This window comes from Passer domesticus, chromosome 2 (genome assembly GCF_036417665.1).
Source record: "Passer domesticus isolate bPasDom1 chromosome 2, bPasDom1.hap1, whole genome shotgun sequence".
In the NCBI taxonomy this organism is placed as follows: Eukaryota; Metazoa; Chordata; class Aves; order Passeriformes; family Passeridae; genus Passer; species Passer domesticus.
Genome location: NC_087475.1, coordinates 8,740,990 through 8,765,821, shown reverse-complemented (window position 1 = coordinate 8,765,821; position 24,832 = coordinate 8,740,990). Strand labels below are relative to the sequence as shown.

General features: G+C 46.1%; 1 long non-coding RNA gene across 1 annotated transcript; it reads right to left on the bottom strand.

Moving 5' to 3' along the window:
- Nucleotides 1–1,395: 1,395 nt before the first annotated feature.
- On the bottom strand, nucleotides 1,396–8,531 carry LOC135295189 (uncharacterized). The gene is made up of 4 exons (XR_010357212.1): nucleotides 6,394–8,531; nucleotides 5,156–5,422; nucleotides 3,510–3,682; nucleotides 1,396–2,622 (listed from the first exon to the last, which is right to left on the bottom strand). It is a non-coding gene; the product is annotated as an uncharacterized LOC135295189 (long non-coding RNA).
- Between the last annotated feature and the right edge of the window lie 16,301 nt (nucleotides 8,532–24,832).

Here is a 24,832-nt window from a genome sequence, read left to right as displayed (position 1 = left end):
AGCTAATGACCAGATGGTTTGGTACAGATCTGTGTCTTGGTGGTGCTTGGCTCTGACATCTAAGGAAATGAAAGCTTCAGCTGCAGCTCCTCTTGAAGCTGGGGCACTATGAGGTCTGTCTCCATGTTTTCTCTGGCATGGGGGCTCCCTGCCAGCAAAACATGACCTCATGCTTCAGTCTTCTCCCTGGGGAGAGCAGGAATACCCAGCTGTTCCCACAAAACCTGCAGAAGCCAGGTGTCTCTGGCCCCAAGCCTCTGCACCCCTGGGTTCCACAGATTTACCCTCACCCTGCAGAAGGGTAAAACAGAGTCAAGTGTCTGCCCCAGTCCCTCCAGCCACAGGCTCTGGTTTCCAGAAGAGGGAAATGTCCCTGTGGGGAATGTGACACACTCCACCAGGTCCATGTGCCACCTCCAAGGTCTCTTAGCCCAGCAAGTGCAGCTGGAAACACCAACTCCTTTGTCAAAGCTGGGTGAGCTGGGCTGGTGGATCCAAAGCTTGCTAAGGGAGATCCAGGCATCTGTAAACACAGAGTAAAATAATGTGGGGGTTTTTTGTTTTGTTTTCTTTTTCTTTTTCCTGAAAACCAGGCTTAAACAAGACTCTTGATCAGGCATCCTTTCCAGAAAGGAAAAACAGCCACGGGCTGCCTGTCAAGGCAGAGCAAGCTGCGTGGGCTGCTGGTCCCATGCCTGAGAGAAAGCAGGTCCCAAACCTCAGAAAGGTTCATTGTACACAAGGGCTGACTGCCTGAATGCCTCTGGGGGAGGCATTGAGAGACCTGCAAGGTTGGTGAGATCTCTGCTGTGTGTTTGGATGAGGGAAAGCTTCCTCCCATTGGGTTTGCTCTGGTGCTTAAGAGTTGGACTCTTGTGGGTCCCCTCTGTGAGAAACAACTGCCCACTTTGAAAATTTAAAAAGGTTTATTAAACCTTAACAAAAATACAACAAAAGGACTACATAAGGAAAAAGTTACAGCACAGGGAGCTGCCCTCGTAGACACCACGTGTGGCCAGCTCATCTTCAAGATGGATGCTCACTCTTTTATACCCCTAGGGTTGCATCAGCCAGCCCTGGCCCCTCCCAAAGTCTGTCAGTCAGCTCTTCTTTGCCATCTATCAGTGGAAACTGCTTTCTTGTAACTGGATTGGAGGTCAGGTGTTGCCATGCCTCCCCCCTAGGCACCAAGCTTTTCCATTCCCCACTGCCCCATGCCAGGCACACATGTGCACACCTTCTTCTACCTGTCCTAGACAGCCCAGGCTGTCTGATGGTCACAATACAGGGGGGAAAGGGAACTATGGGGAGATCAGAGGACATCTAAACTACAATAACATAACTATACATCACTAAAGTTTTTCTTAACAGTCACACAATAGTCATCCCCTAATTGTGAGAGCTAATCATCCATCTATAACACTTCCAACTCAGAATATTCTGTGGTTCTGTGATTCTTCACTCCCTCAGTACCAGATCACTGCCCCAGAGTGTGAAGGCTCTGGCTCCAAACACTGCAGTCAGACACAGGGAAAACTCCTGCTGGGCTGGGCCAGACCTGCTCACACATCCACAGCTGGGCTGTCAGTGCCAGAAATGTCACCTCACCCCACGGACCAGCAGTGCAACTGGTGTCCCTGGGGAGGAAACCTGCCCTAACTGAGGGGGACATTTCTGCTGAGACAAGGTGCTTTTCCATGTGCTCTGCCTTCTTGCCTATGCATTTTCCTGACGTGAGCAGGGTCTGGTGAGATTATCTTATTTTTCTCCTCAGCATGATAGCAGGAATTGATGGGAGAGGTGTTTAGAGCTTCACTGCCTGAGCTCTCTGTGCTCAGCCTGAAAAAGCACATCTCCAGCAGGAAAAGAGCATCTTAAACAAACAGGATCCCAAGGTTTAAGAAGCCTAGCAGGTTTATGGCAATGCATTTTGAAGAAAGAAATAGAAGCAGAATAAATATATATTCCATTACAGGTGTTTGTTATAAACTTGGTATGGTGCTGAGAACCTTCAGTGTATACAATTCATGGTTACAAAATTCCTAAGCCTCCTCTTCTTGTAGCATTCCTTCCTACCCCATCAGACAGGCATAACCCCTGCGAGTGGCAGCAAACTGCTACCCCAACTCTTCTGGGTTTGATCCCAGTCCTAAAGAGCCATAAAGTAGGATATGGGAAATATCAGGTCCTTTTTAAAGTAGATAATTTAAAATGTGTGGGGTTTTGTCTACAGCCATCAACAGTTTAAGAACCCTTAATTTTTCTTCTCCTGGGCTATTGCAGATGTATATGCAGCACTAATTCCCCAAGGCTGGAGGGGTTTTGTGTTTTTTTCATTTTCAAGCCTGGTGCATTTTGTTCACCGCTCTTCAGTCTGTTTATTGATTCTCAGCCTTTTTCATGACTGTAAGTGCCTTTCCTTTGTACTCCTCCCCTTCCTCCCTCCCCCCAAAACATACCAGCCTGCATTCACTTAGGCTGAATCTCAATTTATTTACTGCCTTTTTAGAAGCATTTTTTTTCCCTAAGCCTTGCTGAAAGAGATCTGTCCATTAAGGTTCTTTTCCCACTGCAGAGAAGGCTTTGTCCTGTTTTCTCATGGTGTTTGTGGCTGATATGAAACTGTTGAAGACAAAATGTACTTTTGAATCAGGCTGAAACAAATGACAGCTGTGTGCAGGCAGATGGAGAAAGGGTCCCAGGGTACTTCTCAACTGTGGGACAGGGCATATCACTTTAGCAAATTGTTGCTAGCATCTGTTTTTGCATGGGGCAGTTCTCTAGCCCCAGATAATCCCCTCTGAGTGCCAGGACTGGCTGTGCTGTTTGGCTGCTGATCTGACACTTCCAGCAACTGAATAACTGCTACAAAGCAGCTATTCCAGAAGCAACAGTGCTGCAAGATGAGTGAGTTTATTTAAGCTTTCTACATTATTGTCAAAAAACTAAGGGACTAATGCATGAAATTTGCTCTGTGTTGATGTTCATGATAAAGAGTAAGAGAAGCCTTTGCCAATATTTTACTCTCTTATCAAGAAAAATCAATAAAAGTGCTTCCTGATAAATAGCATGTTTGACATGCGGCCTGTCTGTCAGGGCATTGGAAAGGCTGATAAATACCCAGTATCCTTACTACACTGCTTCCCTGAAAACAAACAGCCTGGGGGAGAGAAGGGGCTGTGCAGCTCTGCAGTGCACTGTGTCTGTGCTCAGCTTCCACTGAGATGCTGCAAGTCTGGATGCTCCAATCCTGCTCCTCCCCTGTTCCCTCTCCCTTCCCACTCTCCAGATCAGCCAAGGGAGCTGCTCAGCCCCAACTCAACCTGAACTGAACTGACCTGACCCACCAAGGGCTTTTCTGGAGGCTAGTGCAGGCTCTTAGAGGAGGACTAATAAATTATCATTTATTCATGACTAATTGTGCTTTCAAGACCAGGTAACACTGTTCACCAGCCTCCTTCTACCCCCTCCTCATGTCTCCCCCAATTTCCCCCAGAGCCCTGTCTTACTTGCCCTGCAGTCAGTACAAAGCTGAAGGTACAGGTCTGATGGGAGGGTCTCACACTCTCTTCACACTTGCTTAATGCAGGTCCAGGAATGTTCATCAATACCTCACTCCTCATGTGCTGCTCTGCAATGTGTCTTCTTCTTCTTCTTCTCTGCCATTTTTGATTAAGGTGTGCTGAAAAAAATAGAAGTGATTGGATTGCTTTCCTCTGATTATCCTCCTGCTAGCATAATTCATTGTCATTTAGAACATAATTTGCTGCTAGGGACGTGATTAGCTTGGATTAAGACACCATTAAATAAACAAGACTGGGTAAGAGTAAGATGGCTGCAGAAAAAGGCAGAGTTGTGCATCAGCTCACATCTTGTAATTAGTCGTGATTTAAAAATACCTGAAAATTTCTTAAGGCCTGAGGGGAGCGCTGAAGCAATCTAATCCAGTATTTTAGAGTTAGCCTGAATGTGATCAGTGGTCTTAAAAATAGTAAGTGTATAATGATGGACTGAAGAGTGCCTCTACACCTCCCACACAATCTCCTTGATTTCTTCCTCATCCTCCTCCCAGTGCAGCCCTCACTGGATGGGAACACTCACACGCTCAGTTGAAGCCATGGCTCTCAGTCTTTGTTCTACGTGTTCCATAAAATGTGAAGCCTTAGGGAAATTCAAGTATCATCCTTTTTGGAATCCTTCTCTAGAGCATGTGGAGGTCGAAGGGGAAATTTGTTGAATCTTCAACAGTGCTACAAAGTCAAGAAAGGCATCGCTTCCACTCAGGAGCTGAAGGATGAGTTCTGCTTCGAGAGCTCCTGGTATTCACATCCTGTTATATCCAGGTGGAATATTATAATTCACATTTTTGCAGTGGCTGCAGAAATACCTTAGAACAGCCAGGCAAAGTTACCATGGTCTGTGAGCAGAGTGCTGTTAACTGAATGTAGGACCAGACCTCAGTGCTGCACATCAAATGGGAGCTGTAGCACTTTCTGCATGTCCTCAGTAAGACCTGAGGACAGATTTAGCTGGGAAACAGAATGCATTGCTGTCAAAAGTAGTCTTTTATTTCTTCTCATCCCGAACCTCTCTGAGCCCAACTCTGCCTCCTTTACAATAAAAAATGTGGTTTTGAATTGTTCAGAACAGGTACTTTCAAATAAAGCTGTCTGTGTAAAGAGTAATGTAAGTGGGTTCCCAAGCATTTATTCTGCAAGTTACCTGGCCTGCTACCTTTTGTTTGCATTAATTTGGCTTACATCTGATCCACAACTTCACTGAGAATGATCTCTTGAAATTGCAACTCGGGCCAAAACTCAAGAACCCTATAAGAAAGTGTTTAAAAGCTACAGGTTGTGACTGTAGTCCACCAATTGTGACAGCAAATCTTTCTTCATCATGTGTAGAAACCCAGAATTAGAAACTTAAATATAGAATTGGCTGATTCACCAACTTAGTACAGTTAATGATGTGGATTAGCCTTTTTTGCAAATGCTTTTATGGAGAAACAAAACAAGCAGAGGAACTTTGTACTCTAATTTGTCTAAGCGTGTCTGAGCTAGGATGAAATTTGCTCAGTATATATTTTCCCAGTTAGAAAAGCTATGCTTTTAAAAAGTCTAAATGAGCTCAGTGGTATCATTTGTTGACCCACCTGGAAGAGATGACCGGTCGAGGTCTGTTGACTTTCCTGGAATAGCTGGAGTAGGATGGCAGGGGGACAGTGACCTGCAGGCCAAGGCTTTTGGTGGAATATAATCTTCCTGTGTTGACTCTCATGTGACATTAGAGGTGAGACTGACATTCATTTACATTCTTCTGTTAAGTAAGCAGAGGGTTCTTGTGTTGCCTTAGCCCTGTGCAGCACAGCCACAGGTACCTGGGGTACGTGCAAGGAAATGAGAAGCATGACCACCACTCCCTGGAGAGACAAGGGGTGGAATGCTTGTCAGGAAAAGTTAAAAAAAAGCATGTCCAGATCCCTCAAAACCTGATTTGAACAGGTGAAATTCTTCCCATCAATAAAACTGCATCTACTTCCCAGCCTAGGGAATTAAAGGAAAAAATAAAAATGTAATAATGAAAACCTCGAGAGGAAACTGTGCCTGTGCAGCATATGGTAGACATTTGGTGTGACCCTTCATGTGCTAGCATTGCACAGGAGCCTTGTGAAGGGACCCTCACAACCACAAATTGTAGCATTTTAGAGCACAAATCTACCCTGAAAAAGGTCTGTTTAACTTCAGCCTACAATTGTTTTGCTTCCCAAGTCTGCCCAAACTGGGACAGCTGAATTTAATGATAGAATAAGTTGTTATGACTTCACTGCTCTTTCTCTAAACCAGATCCAGCTATGCTTTGGAAATGTGAGCTGTGCTGGCCTTTGCTTTATAAACAGGAGCATCCAGTGGATTTTAGCTGTAATAACTCAGCATTTGGGGGAGGAGAGCCAGAAATCATCCATCCTGATGAAAGAGCCAGTAGGATTTGCGGCATCTAAACAGTGGGAAGGGAGCACATCTCTGCCTGCTGTGAGAAGGTGCAGGTCCACAGCAGTCCCTGCACTGGCCTTGGTTACATTACAAGGACACCTGGGATGTGCCAGCCTGCTCCCAGGACAGACTGTGCTCAGTGGAGAGCAGACCTGACCCACAGTCTGGGTACAGGGGACAGGACGTAGCTCTGTCTGCACTCCAGACACTTCAAGGTCACTGCCAGCTGGACTTGCCCTGTGTTTGAGGTGCACCAGAGCTGCTCATGTCCTTCCTGTGCCAGCAGCTCTTTAGGGCCAGCTCAGCTGTCCCTGGCAGTGCTGCTCTCTGCAGTGCAGACACACTCCCAGCCCTGCACTGACATTTTCAAACCACCACTTCTCCCAGAACAAAATTGTACCTGAGCACTTCCCGATGCTCCAGTTGGAGCTGTCTTCCTCTGTTTGTGACCTGTGGATGCCTCTGGCAGCAGCAATTGCCATGCTGCAAATGAGAGAGGAGGGATGACCTGAAACACAGGCAGGAAGGCTCTCTGCTCACCTTGTTTCATACCTGCTCATGCCTTTCATCAACAGCAACAGCAAAAGCCCAGCACATCGTGGGTTTGGGCAAAAGTCCATAATTTCTATATATCCCAGCACAGACTGCCAGGAGCCAGTACTTTCTCACTATGAAGTTTATTGTAACACTGTACGTTGATCTAATTTTCCTCCAGAGTTGTTCCTTAAAAGAGGGTGACTGTAGAGAGGAAAACCAGAAAGCTTTGCAGGACCTTGCTGTTTGGGACTCTGCTTTTTCACTCTTATTCCCAGGTGGGGAAGTCTCAGGTTTTTAGTGAGCTGAAGAGGTGGTTAAGTGTTTTAGAACAACATTTACCCAGCCCAGAACTGGAGCCCTGACTCACCTCTGGACCTCTGAGCTGCAGAAACCAGGATTTCAGATCCCACCCTCCCAGGAATTTCAGGAGGGTAAATCTGGATCCAAAAGTAACCATCACGGTGTTAGCTCTTCTCACATTCAAAATCCTGTTATCTGATCTCAATCCAGTGTACTTGTCAGTATAGAGAGCCACCAGCCAGAAAGCTGCTAAGTGATGCACTGAAAATAGTTGAGCCACTAAAGGGTGGAAGCTGGAAGGTGACCAGAGGTGGCTTTTTGAGCCACTGCCCAGGCCTGAGGGACCAGGCTGCTGTTTCCAGTCCACTTCAGGACAAAGTCAGCAAGAAAATTAAAACATCTCTGTCACCAGGAGAAGAGGCTCATCCCTTTGTCATGTACTTGAAACAAACAGAGGTCCATCAGGCAGCCAAGGTGAGAGGAGCAAACTTGTTTTTTTATTTCATGCAAGGTCCTACAGTGGAACTCAACAGCTCAGCTGCAGAGCTTCACCCAGCCTCAGCATTTCACATACACCTTGAGGGGTTGCTATCATGTCTCAGTGTATGGAGAATGCTCCCCTCAATATCTTTGCTCACAGAATTAAACCCTGCACTCATCACCTCTCTGTGCCCCGTGGTAAATAAGTACAAATTTCTTCTGTGGCTTCTGAATTAAATCAGTTTCCTGGCCTGTGCTGCATCACAGCTCCGTGCTCTCCTGGATATCTGGGTGGCACAGCGCATATTTTGGGATGTTTTGCATCAGTTAAAGGCAGATCCCTTTTCTCAATGGAACTTTCTAAGCTGTTCCCCCCAGTGACATCATGCCTTCTCCGCTCCCACAGCTACAAAGGCATTTATTGATAGGCATGACATTTTCCTTTAATGCTTTCATTGTTTCCAGAGGTTTATTTGGGTTGTTGTTGCAAGTCAGAAAAACAAAACAAAAGGCAAAGTATGTTAAGAAGGAGACTTGGCCTGCATGCAAGTATGTGGTGAGAGAAAATCTCTGGGCCAATTTTTAGGGAATCTGCTTTCCACAGGCTTCTCCACAGTGACAAATGAGTGTCATCCAAGCCCCCTGGAACTGCCACCCCCTCCCAGCAGTTTGCTGCAGTCCAGTGCCTGGGTTTGGTGTGCTGTGCAGGGATCTGGCATGGGGATTTTAGAGCACTTCTGTAGATGTACCTGGATGTCTTGTTCTTCTTCCCTATTTGCCTCTTTAGATACTTTTTTTTTTCCCTGAGAATTACCCACAGCACTTCCAGTGAGTTGTTGTCCAGAACGATGTGTTAGTTTACAGATAGATAAACTGACTGTTTCATATTTCATTAAATATTCCTTAAGAGTTGCTTTGTGTCCGAGGGAGTTTGCAGACATCCATATAGACCCCTCTTAAAAGTTAATTTGTCTGGCAGTCTGGACAAAACAATACTCCAAAGGTTAATAAGCATGAAATGAATGGCTTGGTAAGCCTGGGCTAAATGATCATTTGGAGGAGGGAGCAGCTACTGCTGTATTACATGCTGCTGCTGTTAAACCTCAGCAAATCTGCTAAATGAAGAGCCCAGAAGAGAGGGACCCTCTAGGTCTTGCCCCTCAATAGCCTCTGGCTTTGGTCTCACATAATGCTTGAACTGCTTGACAGACCTGTGAGCTCTGCTGGGACTTGCTCTCAGAGGAGACCTGTGGATATTTTTAAAAAATCTTTTATTATTATTATTTATTTGGGAGTGTTGTTGTTGTTGTTGGGGTTTTTTCTGTTTTTGGGGGGGTTTTTTTGGGGTTTTTTTGGGGTTTTTTTGGTTGTTTTTTTTTTTTTTTTTGTTGTTGTTGTTGTTGTTGTTTGTGGGTTTTTGTTTGGGTGTTCTTGGTGGTGATGGTGGGGTTTGAGTTTGGGGTTTTTCCCTACAAATTAAGACCCAGTTAACTGAGATGTGACATGCAAGCACCACAAGGTCTTGCCAGTGCAGTCTCTGGTGAGGAGAGGAGGCTAAAGAGTATGGTAGAACCTGTTCACCCAGGCTGGCCAGAAGCCAAGAGCCACTGGAGGTGCTGGGAATACCACCAAAAGCCTTCTGGGGCTTTGCTTTGCTCTTTTCTTTAAATGCGGGGGACTCTCCTGTTTTATTTCTTTGGTTGGTTTTTCTTTTTGTTTTTGAAAAATGCATCTGAGCTGCCCTCTGCCCTGTTGGTCCCAGCTGAGGTGGAAGCAGGTGAGTGCCCCCAATGTGCCTGCTGCAGAGAAATCACCTGTTGCTGAAGAGGAGAGGTGTGCAGGGGGTGCTGAGAGCTGACCCTCTGCTCTGGGGTTCCTTCCACCCCTTGTCAGGTCCTGACATTGAGAACTTGCTGGCCTTTTCTGGCTCACACTTGGCTGACAGATTTTCAAGTACCAAACATCCCACTGCTTCCTGAGCTCCTGCAGAGACCAGGGTGGTGACAATAGGGGTCACGTCCCCCTGACATAATCACCTACTGCAGAAATCTGCAGAATGTTTATAACTTTCACAGCTTTTCCCTCCCCTGCAAGATCAACTCAGAATTTAAATCAAACATGTGGCTGTGTAGAATCCCCTGAGCTTTACAAGGACCATCAGACCCGTGTCCATGTAGGGTCCCTTGTGCTTTACAAGACCTGTGTCCATGCAGAGTCCCCTGAGCTTTACAAGGACCATCAGACCTGTGTCCCTGTAGGGTCCCCTGTGCTTTACAAAGACCATCAGACCTGTGTCCATATAGAATTCTTCCATGTGCTTCACAATGACCATCAAATCTGTGTCCATGTAGAATCCCCTGTGCTTCACAAGGACCATCAGACCTGTGTCCATGTAGGGTCCCTTGTGCTTTACAAAACCTGTGTCCATGTAAAGTCCTCTGTGCTTTACAGTGACCATCAGACCTGTGTCCATGCAGAGTCCCCTGAGCTTCACAAGGACCATTTACTCATCTGAGATCCTGCTGCAGAGGACAACTTATTTTTGCCAGTAACCAGCTCCAGACCAGTCAGCCCACTGTTTTCTGACCGTGTGGTGTTTATCAGGTGTAGATGGTGGTGTCTTGAGCACAGCACACAGCAGCATGGGGCTGAGGCTGGAGGAGGTAACATGCCAGAAGGTGGGAGAGAGGGCTGGTGTGAGAGTGGGAGACGTGAGGGGAAGGCCAGCCAGCAAGGTGAGGTAAGGCCAGGTCAAGCCATGGCCTTCCTTAAAATGGCCTTTGTCACCTGGCAGCAGCAATCCTACAAGCCCTTTTTGTTTAGTTCTTCCATTGAATTGCTTTCAGCAAACAGAAATGAACCAAAACAACCCTGCCTTTTGCCCCGGGTTTGGCTCGGGGTTTGGCTCCGCTCTGGCAAATCTCCACAAGGGCAGCTTGTGTCTGTGCCTGCACGTGTACTCCAGGGCTCCTCACTGAGCCCTGGGGAAGGCTGTGGGTGTTTTAATCTCACATCTTGGCCCCAGACAAATCTGTTGCTCATGTCATCACCAGCTGCCTGGTGTGCTCAGCCTGTCTGAGGGTTGGGGCAATGACCAGGGAGGCTGCCCGGGGTTCCCGTCCTGTCCTGCTGCTCTCTAGCAGGTTACAGGAGCCCACAGAGCTGTCCCATCTCCTGTCCTGGAGCATTTGGCCCCAGGAAGGTTCTTCAGGGCTTGCCAGTCCCAAAAATGCAACACCACAGCAAGTCAGAGCCCAGGTCTGAGCCTTCAGGGCCTGAGAGCTGCACCTTGGCCGAGACCAGAGGTTTCTGGCTCTTGGCCAAGAGGAACCAGGTAATAAACACAGAAAAGCTGGCACAGCAATTTCTTCTAGAATTGCAGTCCCCTGTGGAAGGCTGGCAGCTCAGGATCCTGCTTTGGGTGAGGAGGAGACCCCAGGAGACACTGCCCAGGGCCTGGAGCATCTGCCCTGTGCCCACCTTGGTCCAGGCTGCAATTGCTGAGAGAGACTCTCCTCGCAGCCCTGCGCCTGTCAGCAGCCAAGGGGACAGCCAGGGGACCTGGCAAGCAGCTGGAGCCCCAGGGATTTGAATAAAACACGTCTAGACCTCTGAATTGACAGCTCTCTTCTCCTCCTGGCTCCTTTCATCTCAAGGAAAGGAAGCCAATTTCCTTTGCAAAGTACTCTGAGCTGCAGGAGTTAAAAGTGCTGTTTAAAGAGCTCGGTGGTGCTGGTGCCCAAGGAGCTTGCAGGCTGGAGAAAGCTCTCTGCCTCAGTGTGTAAAAACTAGGCTAATAATGTTTTTCTGCCTCACACAAGCTGGTGAGCGTTAATTAATATTAAAAGCAGTTTGAAACACAGTCACAACATAGGTGCTAAGTTTTATTTATTAATATTCCATATTCAAAATACAAGACAAATTACTTGTGTGCATGGCAAAGGGTGCATTTCTGTACTAGTAATTAAATTTTAATGGTTTAAGTGGTACTTGCATTGAGGTTTACTCAAAGAAAAAAGTTGCATTAGGTAAAAATTGTGTGTAGGTCTCTCATTAAGTGTTATCTTTATTAAGTTGGTTTAAAATCATTTCATGCTGAATTTGTCCAGACCAAACATCTGGCTTTGGCTGCAGCACTCTGTGCTTCCTGAGCTGCCAGTGCCCAGCCAGGAGGAAGGGGCACAGGAGAAGTGCATGGAAGTGGAGGGGTGGGATGGAACCTCATTTCTGGCTTTGTTGTCAGTGACAAGAGGGCAGAAGGGGTTTGTGCCTGCTGTGGAGGGGATGTGGAGCCCCTGTAGGTCTTCCCTATGCATTGATAGGGATGCAACGGAAAACACTTCCCAGAGGGCTTTTCTCTCTGGGTGCCACTGGTCTGTGCTGGTGCTTTAACCCCTCTACAGTTAGACCATATTTTCAGAGCTCTAACAAGTTTACAAACAAAAGAATGGGATCTTGCAAACAATTATTTCTGTGTCAATGGTTTAGAGAAGATATCTCAGCTGTAAATGCTATGAGGCAGCAATTGTTTCTCCCTATGTGTTTGAATATAATTTAGAGTGGCCTGGCTCAACGTGCAGCCCCTGGATGCCCTGGTAGTGAATAAGTTCCATGTTCCACTCAAGAAAAAAAAACAAAAAACAAAAAACAAAACAAAAAAAAACCCAACAACCAATCTACATTTCAGAAAATCAGAAATGAAACTACAAAAAAAATATTCTTTGACATTTTTTCTCCCTACTGAGTCTGATAAAGATGGAGAGGGTACAGAAACCCCCTGGGAAGTCCAGCTATGGTGAAATTTCAGCAATAAGGAGATACAGACACACCCTCTAATGTACGTAAGCGATGTGAAAGAAGTCCTCTGCTCCAGCTTATCCAGGAATTACAGTAAACTCTGACACTTCCTAGTGCTTCAACCACATGCACAGCAAGGCTTTTAGCTAAAGATGGTAGATATGGACAGCAAAAGTCACATTTGCTCCCCTCAGCTTTGAAGGTTGTCCGAATTGCAGCTCAGTGAGGTTCTCACCAGGCTTAAAGAAGCTAAAATATAAATGCATTGAAAGTAAAATGGCCTCAGTTTGGGTGATTTTTTTAAGAAGAAGTAAGTCACAGTGAAGCAAACTTGGTAATGCACAAAGTTCAAAGTTGGTCTTTGCATGAGAGCAAGAGCCATGGAAAGGGTGACTCAAAATAATAAGCAGAAATTGGAGAGGTGCCCACTGTGATAGTCTGAGCTTAGCTTAGAGGCAGATAAAGAAGGAAAGTTAAAAATTAACTTAAAGTTTTACACATTAAGAGATGTGTTGTATTTCCTTATGATGCAGCGTAATGAGAAACAGAATTATTATTTAGTGATTTCACATTTTTCCCAAAATGTATGAACCTGAGACTTGTGTGTTGACTGGATCTATGTGTGCCTCACCCAAGCTTGCCAGTGCTTTTCTGAGAAATGCTGTTTGCCTCCAGATAGATTCATATTAATACTGGCTCTCCTTTATCTATCCACAGGGTAAGAGTGGGAGTAACAACAGGCAGATTCTTGCTATCCTGGATGAAAATGCCATGTGCTGATGGCATCCATTCCACTCTTTTCACCCTAAATTAAATCTCCCATGTGCTCAGAGGGGCCACCAGTGCCCCCACCAGCCCCTCTTTCAGTTCCTTGGTACCTGGGTTGGGATGGGGAATTTCCTTCCAAGGGACATATTAGACTCTTCTTTCTTATGGGGTTATGTGCATTTTCCTTCTTGAAATTATGTCTTCCCTTTAACTCATGGTTTTTGTAGGCTTCTTTTGCACCTTGTATGCATATTGTGAGCTGGAAAAGAAACCTTTAAACTTCTAAAAGCTGCTGCTGGCTGTAAAGCAACTGGAGCTGACAGTGGGCTTGCACAAGCACAGAGCTGTAAATCAGCTAAATGTATTGCACATAATTTCCTGGTGCCTGCTCTCCTCAGGAGCAGAGCCCTGCTGGGATGAATGTCATCACAGCACGCAAACTCCTGGATCTGATGCTCCTTTTGTTTGCAGGGGGAATGGGGCTTGCCCCTGCCAAAAATGGGTATGTTCTGCCACAGGGTCACCAGCACCTGACTTTTCTGTAGCCTTTCCCTCTTGCAGCCTTAAAGATCTTGTACTTCACCCCACAAAATGCCCAGTAATTTATTTTAGGCATACAGAACAGGTAGGAACTCTCCCCTGAAGTGCTGCTATCTTAAATGGGCAAATCCACAGGGAAATAATCTCTGAGTGATTGAGGGCACTGTGCTTCTCTGTGTCCACTGGTAAATGGAGATTAAGCTCTTTTTTTCACCTTGGAACTTGGAAGATATTTTTATTGCATTAGGTATATTAGTTATTAAGTAAAATTTCCGCACCCTGATCTGCATGCAGATCAGCATTAGATAATTTAAAACACAAGGTAAGAACACAAAATAATTTCAGAAAAAAATTCTCAAAGTGGGCATTTTTTGAGGTTATCTGTCCATGCATTCATTGTAACTTCTACTAAACAGCTGGAGTGCCAGCAGCTGCCTGGAGCAATGGGTGGCACTGGTGGCTGTCACTGCAGCAGCAGCCAGGACCACTCCCAGTAGTGCTGGACTGGGAGCAGTGTGGCACCACTCCCTTTGGATCATGGGCACTTGCCCTGCCATGCTTTCCTGTGGATCCAGTCCCATCTGGTGCCAAGAGCTGCCAGCAGATCTGGTTTCCTTTGTAAGCACATAGCTTTCTTGTTATTATATTTTCCTTCTTTTTTTTTTCCTGAACCCAGTGATATTATACAATTACAATGTATATTTATTTCTACTCTCGCTGCTTCCTCTTGAAATTATGCGAGCTGTTTAAATCTCTCTGGCATTTTCATGGAAGGATGGATTCTGCAGGGTGTGGGAGTGTGTGTAGCAGCCATATAATTTCCTGCCTCTGATTTCCCCTGGGGAAGGGGAATGAAACACCGGCACCATCTACACACCTTGGGAGGCCCCCTGAAAGGCAGCTGAGGGGGATGCAGCACCCCAAAGGCTGCTCTGGGGAACCTCAAAAGGGAGCCAATTATTCCCAGTCCTTTTGGAGACAGAGCTGGGACTGCTGGATGGAGATTGTGACAGATTTGTGTCCTTGAGGAGCTGGGCATGGGAACAATCAGGGCACGCGCGGGAGCAGATAAAAGAAATATCTGTCATGGGTCAGCGTTTGCTCTTTGTGTCTGTTCCAAGACGCTTTGTATCTGGCCTAATTCTTCCACAAACACTTGTTTCACAAAACACCACAAACATTGCGTTAGGAAACACAGAAGAAAGGCACAAAAATAATCTGGATGTTGATCCTGCTCCTGCTGTGAAGTGACCCTGCCTGGTCAGGGCTGGGAAAGGAGGTGAGGGCATCCCTTTATCACCTCCTCTCTGGGAAAGTTGCATCAGCCCCTGGACTGGCTGCCCTCAGCCTGCCCTCACCTGCCTTGTGGGAGAAATCTGCCCCTTCCTGCCTGCTGGCTGGGCTCCCCCAGAAAAAAAACCACATGAAAAGTGCACTGCTGGGATTTTTATGAGGCTCCAGCTCTCTCAGCACTGAAGCTGAGGGGAAGGTGAAGTGCAGCTTGCTCACACTAACTCTATGCAAAAAAAAAAGTTACCACTGTAGCAAAAAAAGTTTCCAAATCTGGGCTCTTAGAGGGAGGCTCCAAAATCCCTTCACACCCGTGACCCAGGGCAGCTGTACCCAGTGCATCCATGGAGAGCAGAACACGATTTGGGCAGCTCTGCTGGCACTGAGCCCTGGAGATTTCCATTATTTCTGTCAGGCTGCACAGAGCTCTGCTGTGCTGGAAATGAAGTTTGCAGCATGGAGTAAGTGGAGCAGAGACAGATTGAGGCACTTTCCTCCAAGCCCCACACCTTTGGGTGCTCTGGACATAAAATTAGTAATCCTTGGGAGGCTCCCTCACATCCACCCCAGTTTTCACTCGTGGTTCTGTGGATGAAAATAACAATTCTGCTGGTTTGGATTATCTTTTGGATTCATCATGCTGATTGCTGATGAACCTCTATATATTTACATATTTTGGGCATGCCAGTGGGTTTGCAGCATAAGCAGTCCAGGAGGATGGGTAGCACTGAGATCACTACACATGGTACATTTCACCCTGTGTCTTCTTTTCTTCCTCCTCTGGAAATTCAGCTGCTGCCTTCAAAATTTGTCATAACATTGTCCAGGACAAATAGATACAAACAAAGGAGCAAAAAAGGAAAATTTTTAAAAAAATCCTAACTAGTTTAGGGAAGCAGCTTGGAAAACTATTGAACTTTTTGAAGCTTTCCTTGACAGTGTGTGACTGGCCCAGACAAGCAGAGAGATCCTTTTGGTCCCTGTGTTTCCAGTGCCAAAAGCAGCATTGCTGCTGGTTCCAGGACACAGTAGGGGGGTGTGCTGGAAGGATGCCTGATGTCTGGGGAGTGTGAAGTGCATTTAGTGTGATTCAGTCCTTTCTCCTCTCTCAAACCTTTTGCATGAATAAAGCAAGTCTCTGTCTCAGCCTCCTCACAAGTGAAAGGGAGGGAACAGGGCAAGGAGAAGGGAGGAGAAAAGCCAGAAAAATCAGGTTAAAGATAAGAGTTGACTCCTCCTCCCTGCCTAAGTCCTCTCCTGAAAGTTTTCCAGAATGTCCAAAGGTCCCTGCCATGATTGCTGCTGTACCTCCTTCTGCTGACTGGCAAAGTCTTCTCTGCACTTTTGCCAAGCCACCTTTGGAAAACAGAGAGGGGCAGTGTGTCTTCCCCAACATCCCAATCCAGCAGGAAGGGAAATTGCCACTTCCAGGTCTCTATTAACACTTTCCCCCAGCTGTCTTTGGCTGCCTGTTTGTGGCACCTCCAGGTTTTAGTTACATGTCATGATTGTCTACAAAATATTTTAATATCCCAGTCTGGGCTGCATTTGTGGAGTCAATACCACCCATCCTAGGGTACACAACATTCACTGATGCATTGCACAACTTTTGGTACAAATTGTTTCTATTTGGTGTCCCCTCATACTGCATGGTTTTAAAACAGGTAAAATGGAATTGGATGTGTGTGTGTGTGTGCAACCACGGTGTGAAGTGAGGGGTGCTCTGAATAACACAGGATGTGATGGAATTCCATGAGGAGCAGTGCTCTGCAAGGGGGTGCAACCCCAGCAAGATCCAAGAGCCTCAATCCAGCAGCATGGAGGTGGATTGAGGTGGGATTACCAGGAGCTGCTGGGGGTGATGGGGTTGTTTGGGGTGCAGGATGGGCACTGCCAGCTGCTGAGCACAGACTGGCACTGTCACTCTCCTCCAAGTGCCTCGGGCAGAGGAACAGGCACAGCAGGCTGGGACCAAAGCTGCCTGAGGAAGAGACTTGCCCTGGAAGTGAGTGTTGGTCTGTAAAGGGTCAGTGAATGGCAGCACCCTCAGACTCTCCTGGCTGCCCCGTGCTCTGTAGATATCTAAAGCTTGTGGCATTCACATTCCCTGAATATGATTCCTTTGCCCAGGATTTTCTCCTGGGAAGCTGAAAGGAAGCAAGAGGCCTCAAAGAAAAGGAAAACAATTCTTGTCTCATTTGCTTCTCCTGTGTTGTGATCATGTGGAATGTGTTTGGAGATTGTTTACCCAAGGTGATTGCTTGGTTCGACTCTGGTGTGAGTTATTTTGACTCATTGGCCAATCAGGGCCAAGCTGTGTCGGGACTCTGGAAAGAGTCAGGAGTTTTCATTATTATCTTTTTAGCATTCAGTAAATATCCCTTTTGTATTCTTAAGTATAGTATAGTATTCTTTAATATAATATAATATAATATAATATAATATAATATAATATAATATAATATAATATAATATAATACAATACAATAAAGTAATAAATTAGCCTTCTGATGAGATGGAGTCAGATGCACCCTTTCTCCCTGAGCGTCGGGGTTGCCTTGCTTTACAATAATGCCTCAGTGCAGATCTCCCTAATTCCTGCTATCCCTTGCATGACTGTGAGGAGTTTCTCCTTGCCTGCGGCAGGCTCCCCACCTGGGAGTTCTCCTCTCTGCCTCTGCAGAATGCATTTCTGCCTTCAGCCAGCTAAACCAGGCTAGTTTCGGGTCTGTCAGGCTGCTGCCCCACACCCAGCCCCAAAGGACCTTTTGTGAGGAAGGATCCCCCTGCCTGGCTTCCAGCACTGTCCCCTGGCTGAGGGCACTCAGGTGGGATAGAGATGGGTGCAATGCTGCTGGTTCCCAGCCCACCTGGAGACAGCTCTCTTTATGTTTTATCTGTGATGGTCAATCATATACAATTTATATGCATCCCCCTGGCACATACTTATTCCTTCTGGAAATGAGTTGAGTCTCCTGAGTAATGGTAAAAAAGGAAGAAAAACTCCAAGAAACTGAGCTGAGCATCTGTCATGCTCAAGTGTATCAGACCGAGGGTATTTCTGAAGATCCCCAGTCCCTGGGCTGCAGTAGGGCCAGGGCACAGGGCTGAGCACATCTGCCTCTCAGAAATGGAGCAGCTTTCCAGAGTGAGATTCCTTGGGCAGGGACTCATGGGGGAAAGCACCATGTCCTCCCTCCAAGGCTCAGGGATGCTGGGCAGATCCTCTAACACTGATCTGTTGGGGGCAAGATGGAGTGAGTTTCAGGACTCACTAGAGATGTTTCTTTTAATCAGCTCAAGTATTTAGAAAGGCCAGAATTCTGTATAGCAGCCATGAGTGCCTGTCTTAGGCCCAGACGAAGAATAAAGGAAAAAAAGTGTTTTACAGTGAGGATGGTAAAACGCTGGAATAGGTTGCCCAGAGAGGTGGTGGGTGCCCCATTCCTGGAAACATTCAGGGCCAAGTTGGAGGGGCTCTGAGGAACCTGAGTGAAGAGGCCCCTGCTCATTGCAGGGAGTTGGACTTGATGGCCTACAAATGTCCAGTTCAATCCAAACTATTCTCTGATTCAATGATTCTGTGATAGGATCTCTGCTTGGGGCTCCCAGCCTCCTCCTGCAAGATTTGACTGAGGAGGGAGCAAACCTGGGTGCTGCATGGTCCATCCTCAGCTCCACAGTGCAGCAGCTGCTCCAGACCATGTGCAAAGCTGCTGAAAACGTGTAAGTGCCCATTTTTGCTCAGCTGCTTTGAGAAGTCCTGCGAAGTGGAGGAGGAAGGTGCTGGATCTGAGGATACCTGCTGGATTCCTGGTACTTGTGCTGCTGGGAGTTTGAGATCCTGCGGGCAGGTTTTGAAGGAGACATCTCCAGCTCTGGGCAAATACAAGTTAACAGCAAAGGGGGAAAACAGTTGTTTTCAGCCAAGATGAGAAGATTTAAAATGTAGAAAACACCTATGGGTTTGAGCACAGTACCACAAGGCAAAAAACATGGATGAAGGGATCACAGGAGAAGTAATTACATGGAAAATTGATCCTATGGCACAAAACAGTCCCATGAATTCCCAGTCCCAAGCTCCCCAGTCTTGAGCCTGGTTTAATAATCACAGCTTAACTTCAAAATAGGAGAATGGCTTTTTCTCTGCACTTTCGGTTGTTCCATAGGACTTGGGAAATAATTTCTGGTACTTTTTCAAGATTATCAAGTCTATAAAGAGTTTTAAAATGTTTGAAGATTATCAAGTAGGAAGGATTCGTGAAGAATACTTATTTTAAGGAAAAAGCTTAGTATAGCTAAAAACTCGGGAGCTAAGAAGTTCAGACACTTTCAAACTTTCCTCCTTGTTAAAAATAACATCTTCCAGCTTGGGTCACAGCTTGAGAACTGGATCCAACACTTGCAACTTGTTTTAGTTGTTTTTCTCTTTTTAAAACTCTTTTTGTTGTTTTTTGATGTGCTGGTGGATTCTCACCTAGAGGCATAACTTTACTATGATGAACCAAGTACAATCAAAATAATGTGTAATAAACCAGTACATAAAAGATGCTGTCTCCATATTTCACTGCTTGTTGGGGTGTCATTTGGCATTCTGATGGATTTGGTCTGCAGTTGTATCTCTTTCAGTTCCATTTATTTATTTCATTATTGATTTTAAATGTTCTTTATACACAGTCATGAGATTTACTCTCTCAGTTAGAAGCAAAGATCATTTCACAGGACCAAGGTGGAGTTATTCTGCTCTTTGTGAGAATGCCAGTCAGAAAGCTCATGCAATATTTTTTGTAGAATGTGTATTTTCTTGACAAGAAGTTATTTTACAACTCTGTAAAATCTCCAAGGTAAGAGTCAAAGCAAACCTATTTCAAAGCAATGAGGAAAAAAATAAGTGATCAAAAGAAGGCTGAAATGTCCATAAACTCACATATCTCCCGGAGGGGGTGCTTTAGCTGGCATACCACAGAGCTTTTGATGAAAGCCTGAGATCTGCCTGTGTGACTGCTAACAAATTTAAACGTGCAAAAACATGTTTTCAACCAGGGAAAGTTTTACCTTTAACTGAAACCATCAAAAGAGGAAAACTGTGACCCTGGCCATGCAGATGGAGGGCTGGGACCAGGATAATCATCCTGCTGGACACTTCCCTGTGCTGTGGGCCCAGTCACTCTTCCCCTCAGGACAGAGAGAGACAGAAGCCCTTGCAGAGGATGCCAGGGTGGTGGACCATGTCCCAGAGCCCTCTGGAGAAGCCTGGCATCCTCCTGGCTGCAGGAGTTGCCCTGGGATGGGCCACTAGCTGGCTGACCCAAAACTGGGAATGGGAGGTTGTCGGGGCACCAGTTGTTGGTGTTTGTTTTGTGTTGGGCTCTTCTGGGGGCTCCTCAAATGGGGGAAACCCTCCTGTAGCAGTCCTGCACCAGGAAAAGGAGGTGCATGGGACTTTTTCAGTCTTCAGCTTCTTGGTTATTGTTATTTTATCTAAAGTTTTGCACGCTGTCCACACCAGGCACAGCGGGCTGGAAAAGCACCACAAAATGGCCCCAAAATGTAGAGTTTAAAGGTCTTTTAAAGTCCTCTCATCCAATTTACTCTTAAAACATACATTATTTCTACTTATCTATCAATAATTCATCCCTTGACAGTCCATGTAACCTCTGCACTGTGCTTTCCTTGACCCATCACCCTGTGCCACCAACACTGCAGAAAATGGAAGAGATGAAGAAGACAAAGACTACACCCAAAAATCCTCCATCTTGTTCCCATCTACAACATACTAAAAATCCCAAAACCTAAATCTCCCACCCAAGTGACATACAATACTACTCTCTATTATCTATTTCACACTTTGGTAAATTCTAATCTATCTCAAAGTCTATTCTAATCTATCTCTTGGAAGTTCTCTCCACGAGCAAAGGTTAAAGGCACTGTTTCTCTGGGGGTCAGCACCCCTCAGAGCAGACAGAGAAGTACTCCCTGTGCCCTGGATTCCCACAGGAGGTAAATCTCTTTGAAGACCTTTTTGCCTTGGAAAGAGGGAAGCCAGTCCTTTTAAGGAATGCCTTTTAGAGAAAGCCACCTGGTGCCCTTTTCTCTCCCTTCCCTGGGAAAGCCGGGTGGGCTCAGGGAGCCATTGGAGCAGGAACATTTCCCAGGCAAGTCCTCTGTGAGAGCTGAGCCCAGCTCAGGTGTCCCCAGCCCTGTGCACGTGGCTCTGCAATGCAGAGGATTGTCACCTTCTCAGGGGGTTACAGCATTTAAACTCCTGCCCACTTCAGTGGCAGCTTTTTGGGGAAATGCCAATGTGGATAGCAGGTAGCCACTGATACATGGAAGCTGGAGCTGGGGTGGGGAGAACTGTGCAGGAATTTTCCAGAAAGACTGTGTGTGCTGCTGGTGGGTTTTATTCGTTAGCTGGATTTTTAATCAACTTCAGTTTAACCAGATTTACAGTGACTTCAAATCCACTGAGAAAGGAGTGCGGAAAGCACAACAACAACAACAACAACAACAACAACAACAACAAAACCAAACAAACAGGGAAACAATGCCCTCTATTACATATTGATAAAAACCAAACCTTTGCTTCTCATCTAAAATTAAGTGCTGTTACAAATGGTGAAATTCAGGTGTGAAATTCAGGTTTTGGACAAAGCTGACTGCTGAAGTCAGAGCATAGGGAAGCACAGGAGTTTGACAGCAGCTTCCCCACACCTGCAGTACCCCTGGCAGGTAAGGAAGGGGAATGTTATGTGCCCTGGATGAGAGGGCTGGGATTCAGAACAAGTGGCTTTTATTCTCCCTTCTCTGTTTAATGTGCTCCTTACTCCTGGGCCATGTCAACAAACTTCCTTCTTTACTTTTCAATCACTGGGCTGAACTCCATGGAGTGTTGTGATACTCAAAGCAGCTGGACAAAGTGGCTGGAATATGTTATCTACCTGAAAAGTGCTCAGGTTTTTTCTAAGATAATAAAAGTGACTGGGAAAACTGGGCACCAAGAGCACTGAGGAATGATGACAAAATTAATGAGGGCCATATGGAGGTCCAAATAGGAGCAAACCCCACTCTATTACTATTGGGAGTGCAGATATGAAGTTTCTGAGAGGGTGGTCTGTGCGTGTTTCCAGAGATTCTCAGTAGAAAGAAATGCTTTTGTGGTGAAACAAAAAATTCTGTGTGAAAGCAAAAATGCAAAAATAAATTTCCATACCTCTGTGGAGTATGAAGAAGGCTGAAGTGTGCTCCTGTGCAGAAGGCAAGCAGAAACCTGAGTACTGTTTAGGTCAGGCTGTAAATCCACTGAAGCCAGGGGTTATTCACAGGCATTGCAGGGCTAACAGCACATCCTGTTGTAAAACTGAACTTTAGCTTTTACTCATTTCTCAGCAACTGTTCTGGATATTGGCCATTTCTCAATATCCTCTTAAGTATTTTGTCTTGGAATAGAAATCTGGAGATAATTTCCATGTATCTAAATAATTATCCTGAGACTTTTCAATGAGTAATGTGCATTTAATCCTCTACCTTTGTGACTGAACATGAAAATGCAAATATCTCAGTGAGTAATTATATCCTTGAAATCTAGTTCTCTTTTTTTCCTTTTTTGGTCTCCTAACTATTTTAGTTTAGTTCTCCAAAGCAAAACTCTGTTATTCCTGGCATTCCCTGGCAGCCCTATCCTCCCTTCCAGCTGAAGGAATGCTCAGGGCCTTGAACATGCACTGACCAGGAGCCAACCCAAACCCCCAGTGCAAAATTTCTGCTGTGAATGAGTCACTGGGTAGGGATCTCAGCAGTGTTTGTTTTCCCTGCCCTGCACGATAAGGGGTGACGTGTACTGCAAATCCTGAGGCCTCTAATGCAATTTAAAGCTGCTCATAACAAAGAACAGAGAATAATATCAAATTTCATTTCGGTGCAGTAAAGGGAGAAGGTGCCATCTGTTCTTTATGCTGCTGTTAATGAAAATGCAGAGGAGACAGACCCAAACGAAGGAGCAGCACCAAGACCAGTCCCCAAAGGGACTTCCTTGCAGCACAGCATCCAGGGATGGACACATCCTGGTCTGGACTCCCAGGAAGGGGACTCAGAGCCTGAGTTAGGACCTGAAATTACAAGAAACAGCTTTAAACTGGGAAGGGATGGAGGAGGAAGACATTTATGCAACCAAACCTTCCCAGCAGGAACTAAAATGCTACAGACTTGGAGAGTGGCTGGAAAAGCCTCCGCCACGGCCAAGGGCTGCCACAAGAACTTGGGGCCAGGAAAAAAACTCTTCTGTTCCTTGCAATAAACACCATGTTCCTAATGATCTGCAGTTAACTCAGCTGGGAAAATGCATGGCAGAAGCTTTGGTGTGGGGTGTTATGTCAACGGGAAACAAAGGAGATGTACCTACCTCTTTTTGCATGTGCAGGCAAGGGAAGAATGGTTGGCAAGGGTTTTCCAGCTGCAGAAATGCCTTCATGATTTTAGGAGCAAAGTCTTTTGTAAGATTGTGTTGTAACAAAGGTTTGGACAGACCTTCTGGGAGAGAATAAAGGAAGGCAGGGAATTACTGCATGACAAAGACTGAAAGCTTGTCCAGAAAGAGAGGTAAATCATGGAGGGAGGAGGACAGTGCCTTGACAGAAGGGACAAAGTGAAAAATCAAGATGCTGCAGGTAAGGGCTTGACATGAGGGGTCATGTGAAGTTCAAAGTCAGACTCACAAAAATTGGCATGTGAAGAGGCACAGCCTGTGACAGCCAGCATAAACCAACCCCTGTGCAGGCAAAGATTGTGCAAAAATCTAATGCATTGCATTTCTGTGCAGAAGAATTGGCCACAACCTGTGGACTATGCTTAGCCTGGGCAGAGAGAAAGGGAAATGTGCTCCTACCCCAAACAAATCCCGCAGAGAAACAAAACCAGTGCAGGCTGGCAGGAGTGAACCAGCCATCTAAAACAGAGGAATATCTGTGGATCCCAGGCTGGACACACGCCAGAGCAGCGCAGACAAACTGTGGTGGGTGAAAAGTTTCAGTTTCCAGTGGCTGCAGGCAGAAATGCTCTTTGAGTTACAATGCTGTCGTGCCTCTGTTCCCATCAGCAGGATGCCTTTATGCAGGGCCAGAGCGATGAAGGAGGGATCAGAGGGATGTCCTCCAGGGGATATGAGTGCTCTAAACTCAAAGAAGAGAAAACCCATGCAGCAGGGCTTTATGGGTCTCCTGGCACACAGGGCTGACCAAGAGAAGTTCAGCAAGTGAAGCAGAGTCCTTGATTCTGGGTATTTTCTGAAGCACAGGGTATAACCCTTTTCCCTCTGCATACCAAATCTGGAGCTCTTGCTTCAGGAACAGGCTTGTCTCCCAGGATGACTGGGCAGCATCTTGTGCTGTAATTAAACCTCCAAACAAAATGGAAGAGGGTAACCTCTGAGCAGCCCACTGCCATCCCTCACACTGACAAATGCTTCCTTTGCCCCCCAGCAATCCTGGGGTGTGTTTGTGGCAGCACCCTCTGCCCCTCACAGCAGCCCTTCCCTCTCTGTCTTCCAGGCAGCTGAACAGCTCTCACTAGACATGAGCAGCTTCCCATGAACAGAGACTGTTTTTCTTCAATACCAGCTTCTCAGAGATTTTATTTTTTTTCCCCCAGACTGTTTGTTTACTAAAATGCTTACTCTAAAAATGCATGTCTCCTTAATTTATTGGTCCACTAGAGAAAACTGCATCATGTCTGAAATGCTTTAATAAGGATCTAAGGCGAGAGATGATCAAATAAATGATAATTCCAGTGTCAGAGAGGCATTCCCAGATCCCCCACCCTCCTCAGATGTCAGTGCACTGCAAGAACTGAGCAGAAGCAGGAGGCTGGTGTTGAAAGCCCACGTTGGAAGCTCCTGATAGCCACAACCTGCAGCACCTTCCCTGTCCTGCTGGACAACTGAGGACTCCTTAGCACAGCAGCTCTCCCAGCCCTGCTGGTGACTAACACTGAGTCAGAGCACCAGGGGACTCAGCAGCAAGGCTTTTAAATTGGTTTTTCTCACCACCTGATGTGGGTTACCACCCCATGCTGGTGGAAATGAAAAGCTGATGGTCTCTGGACTGTGGGGGCCCAGTTGTGTCGTGAGCCAA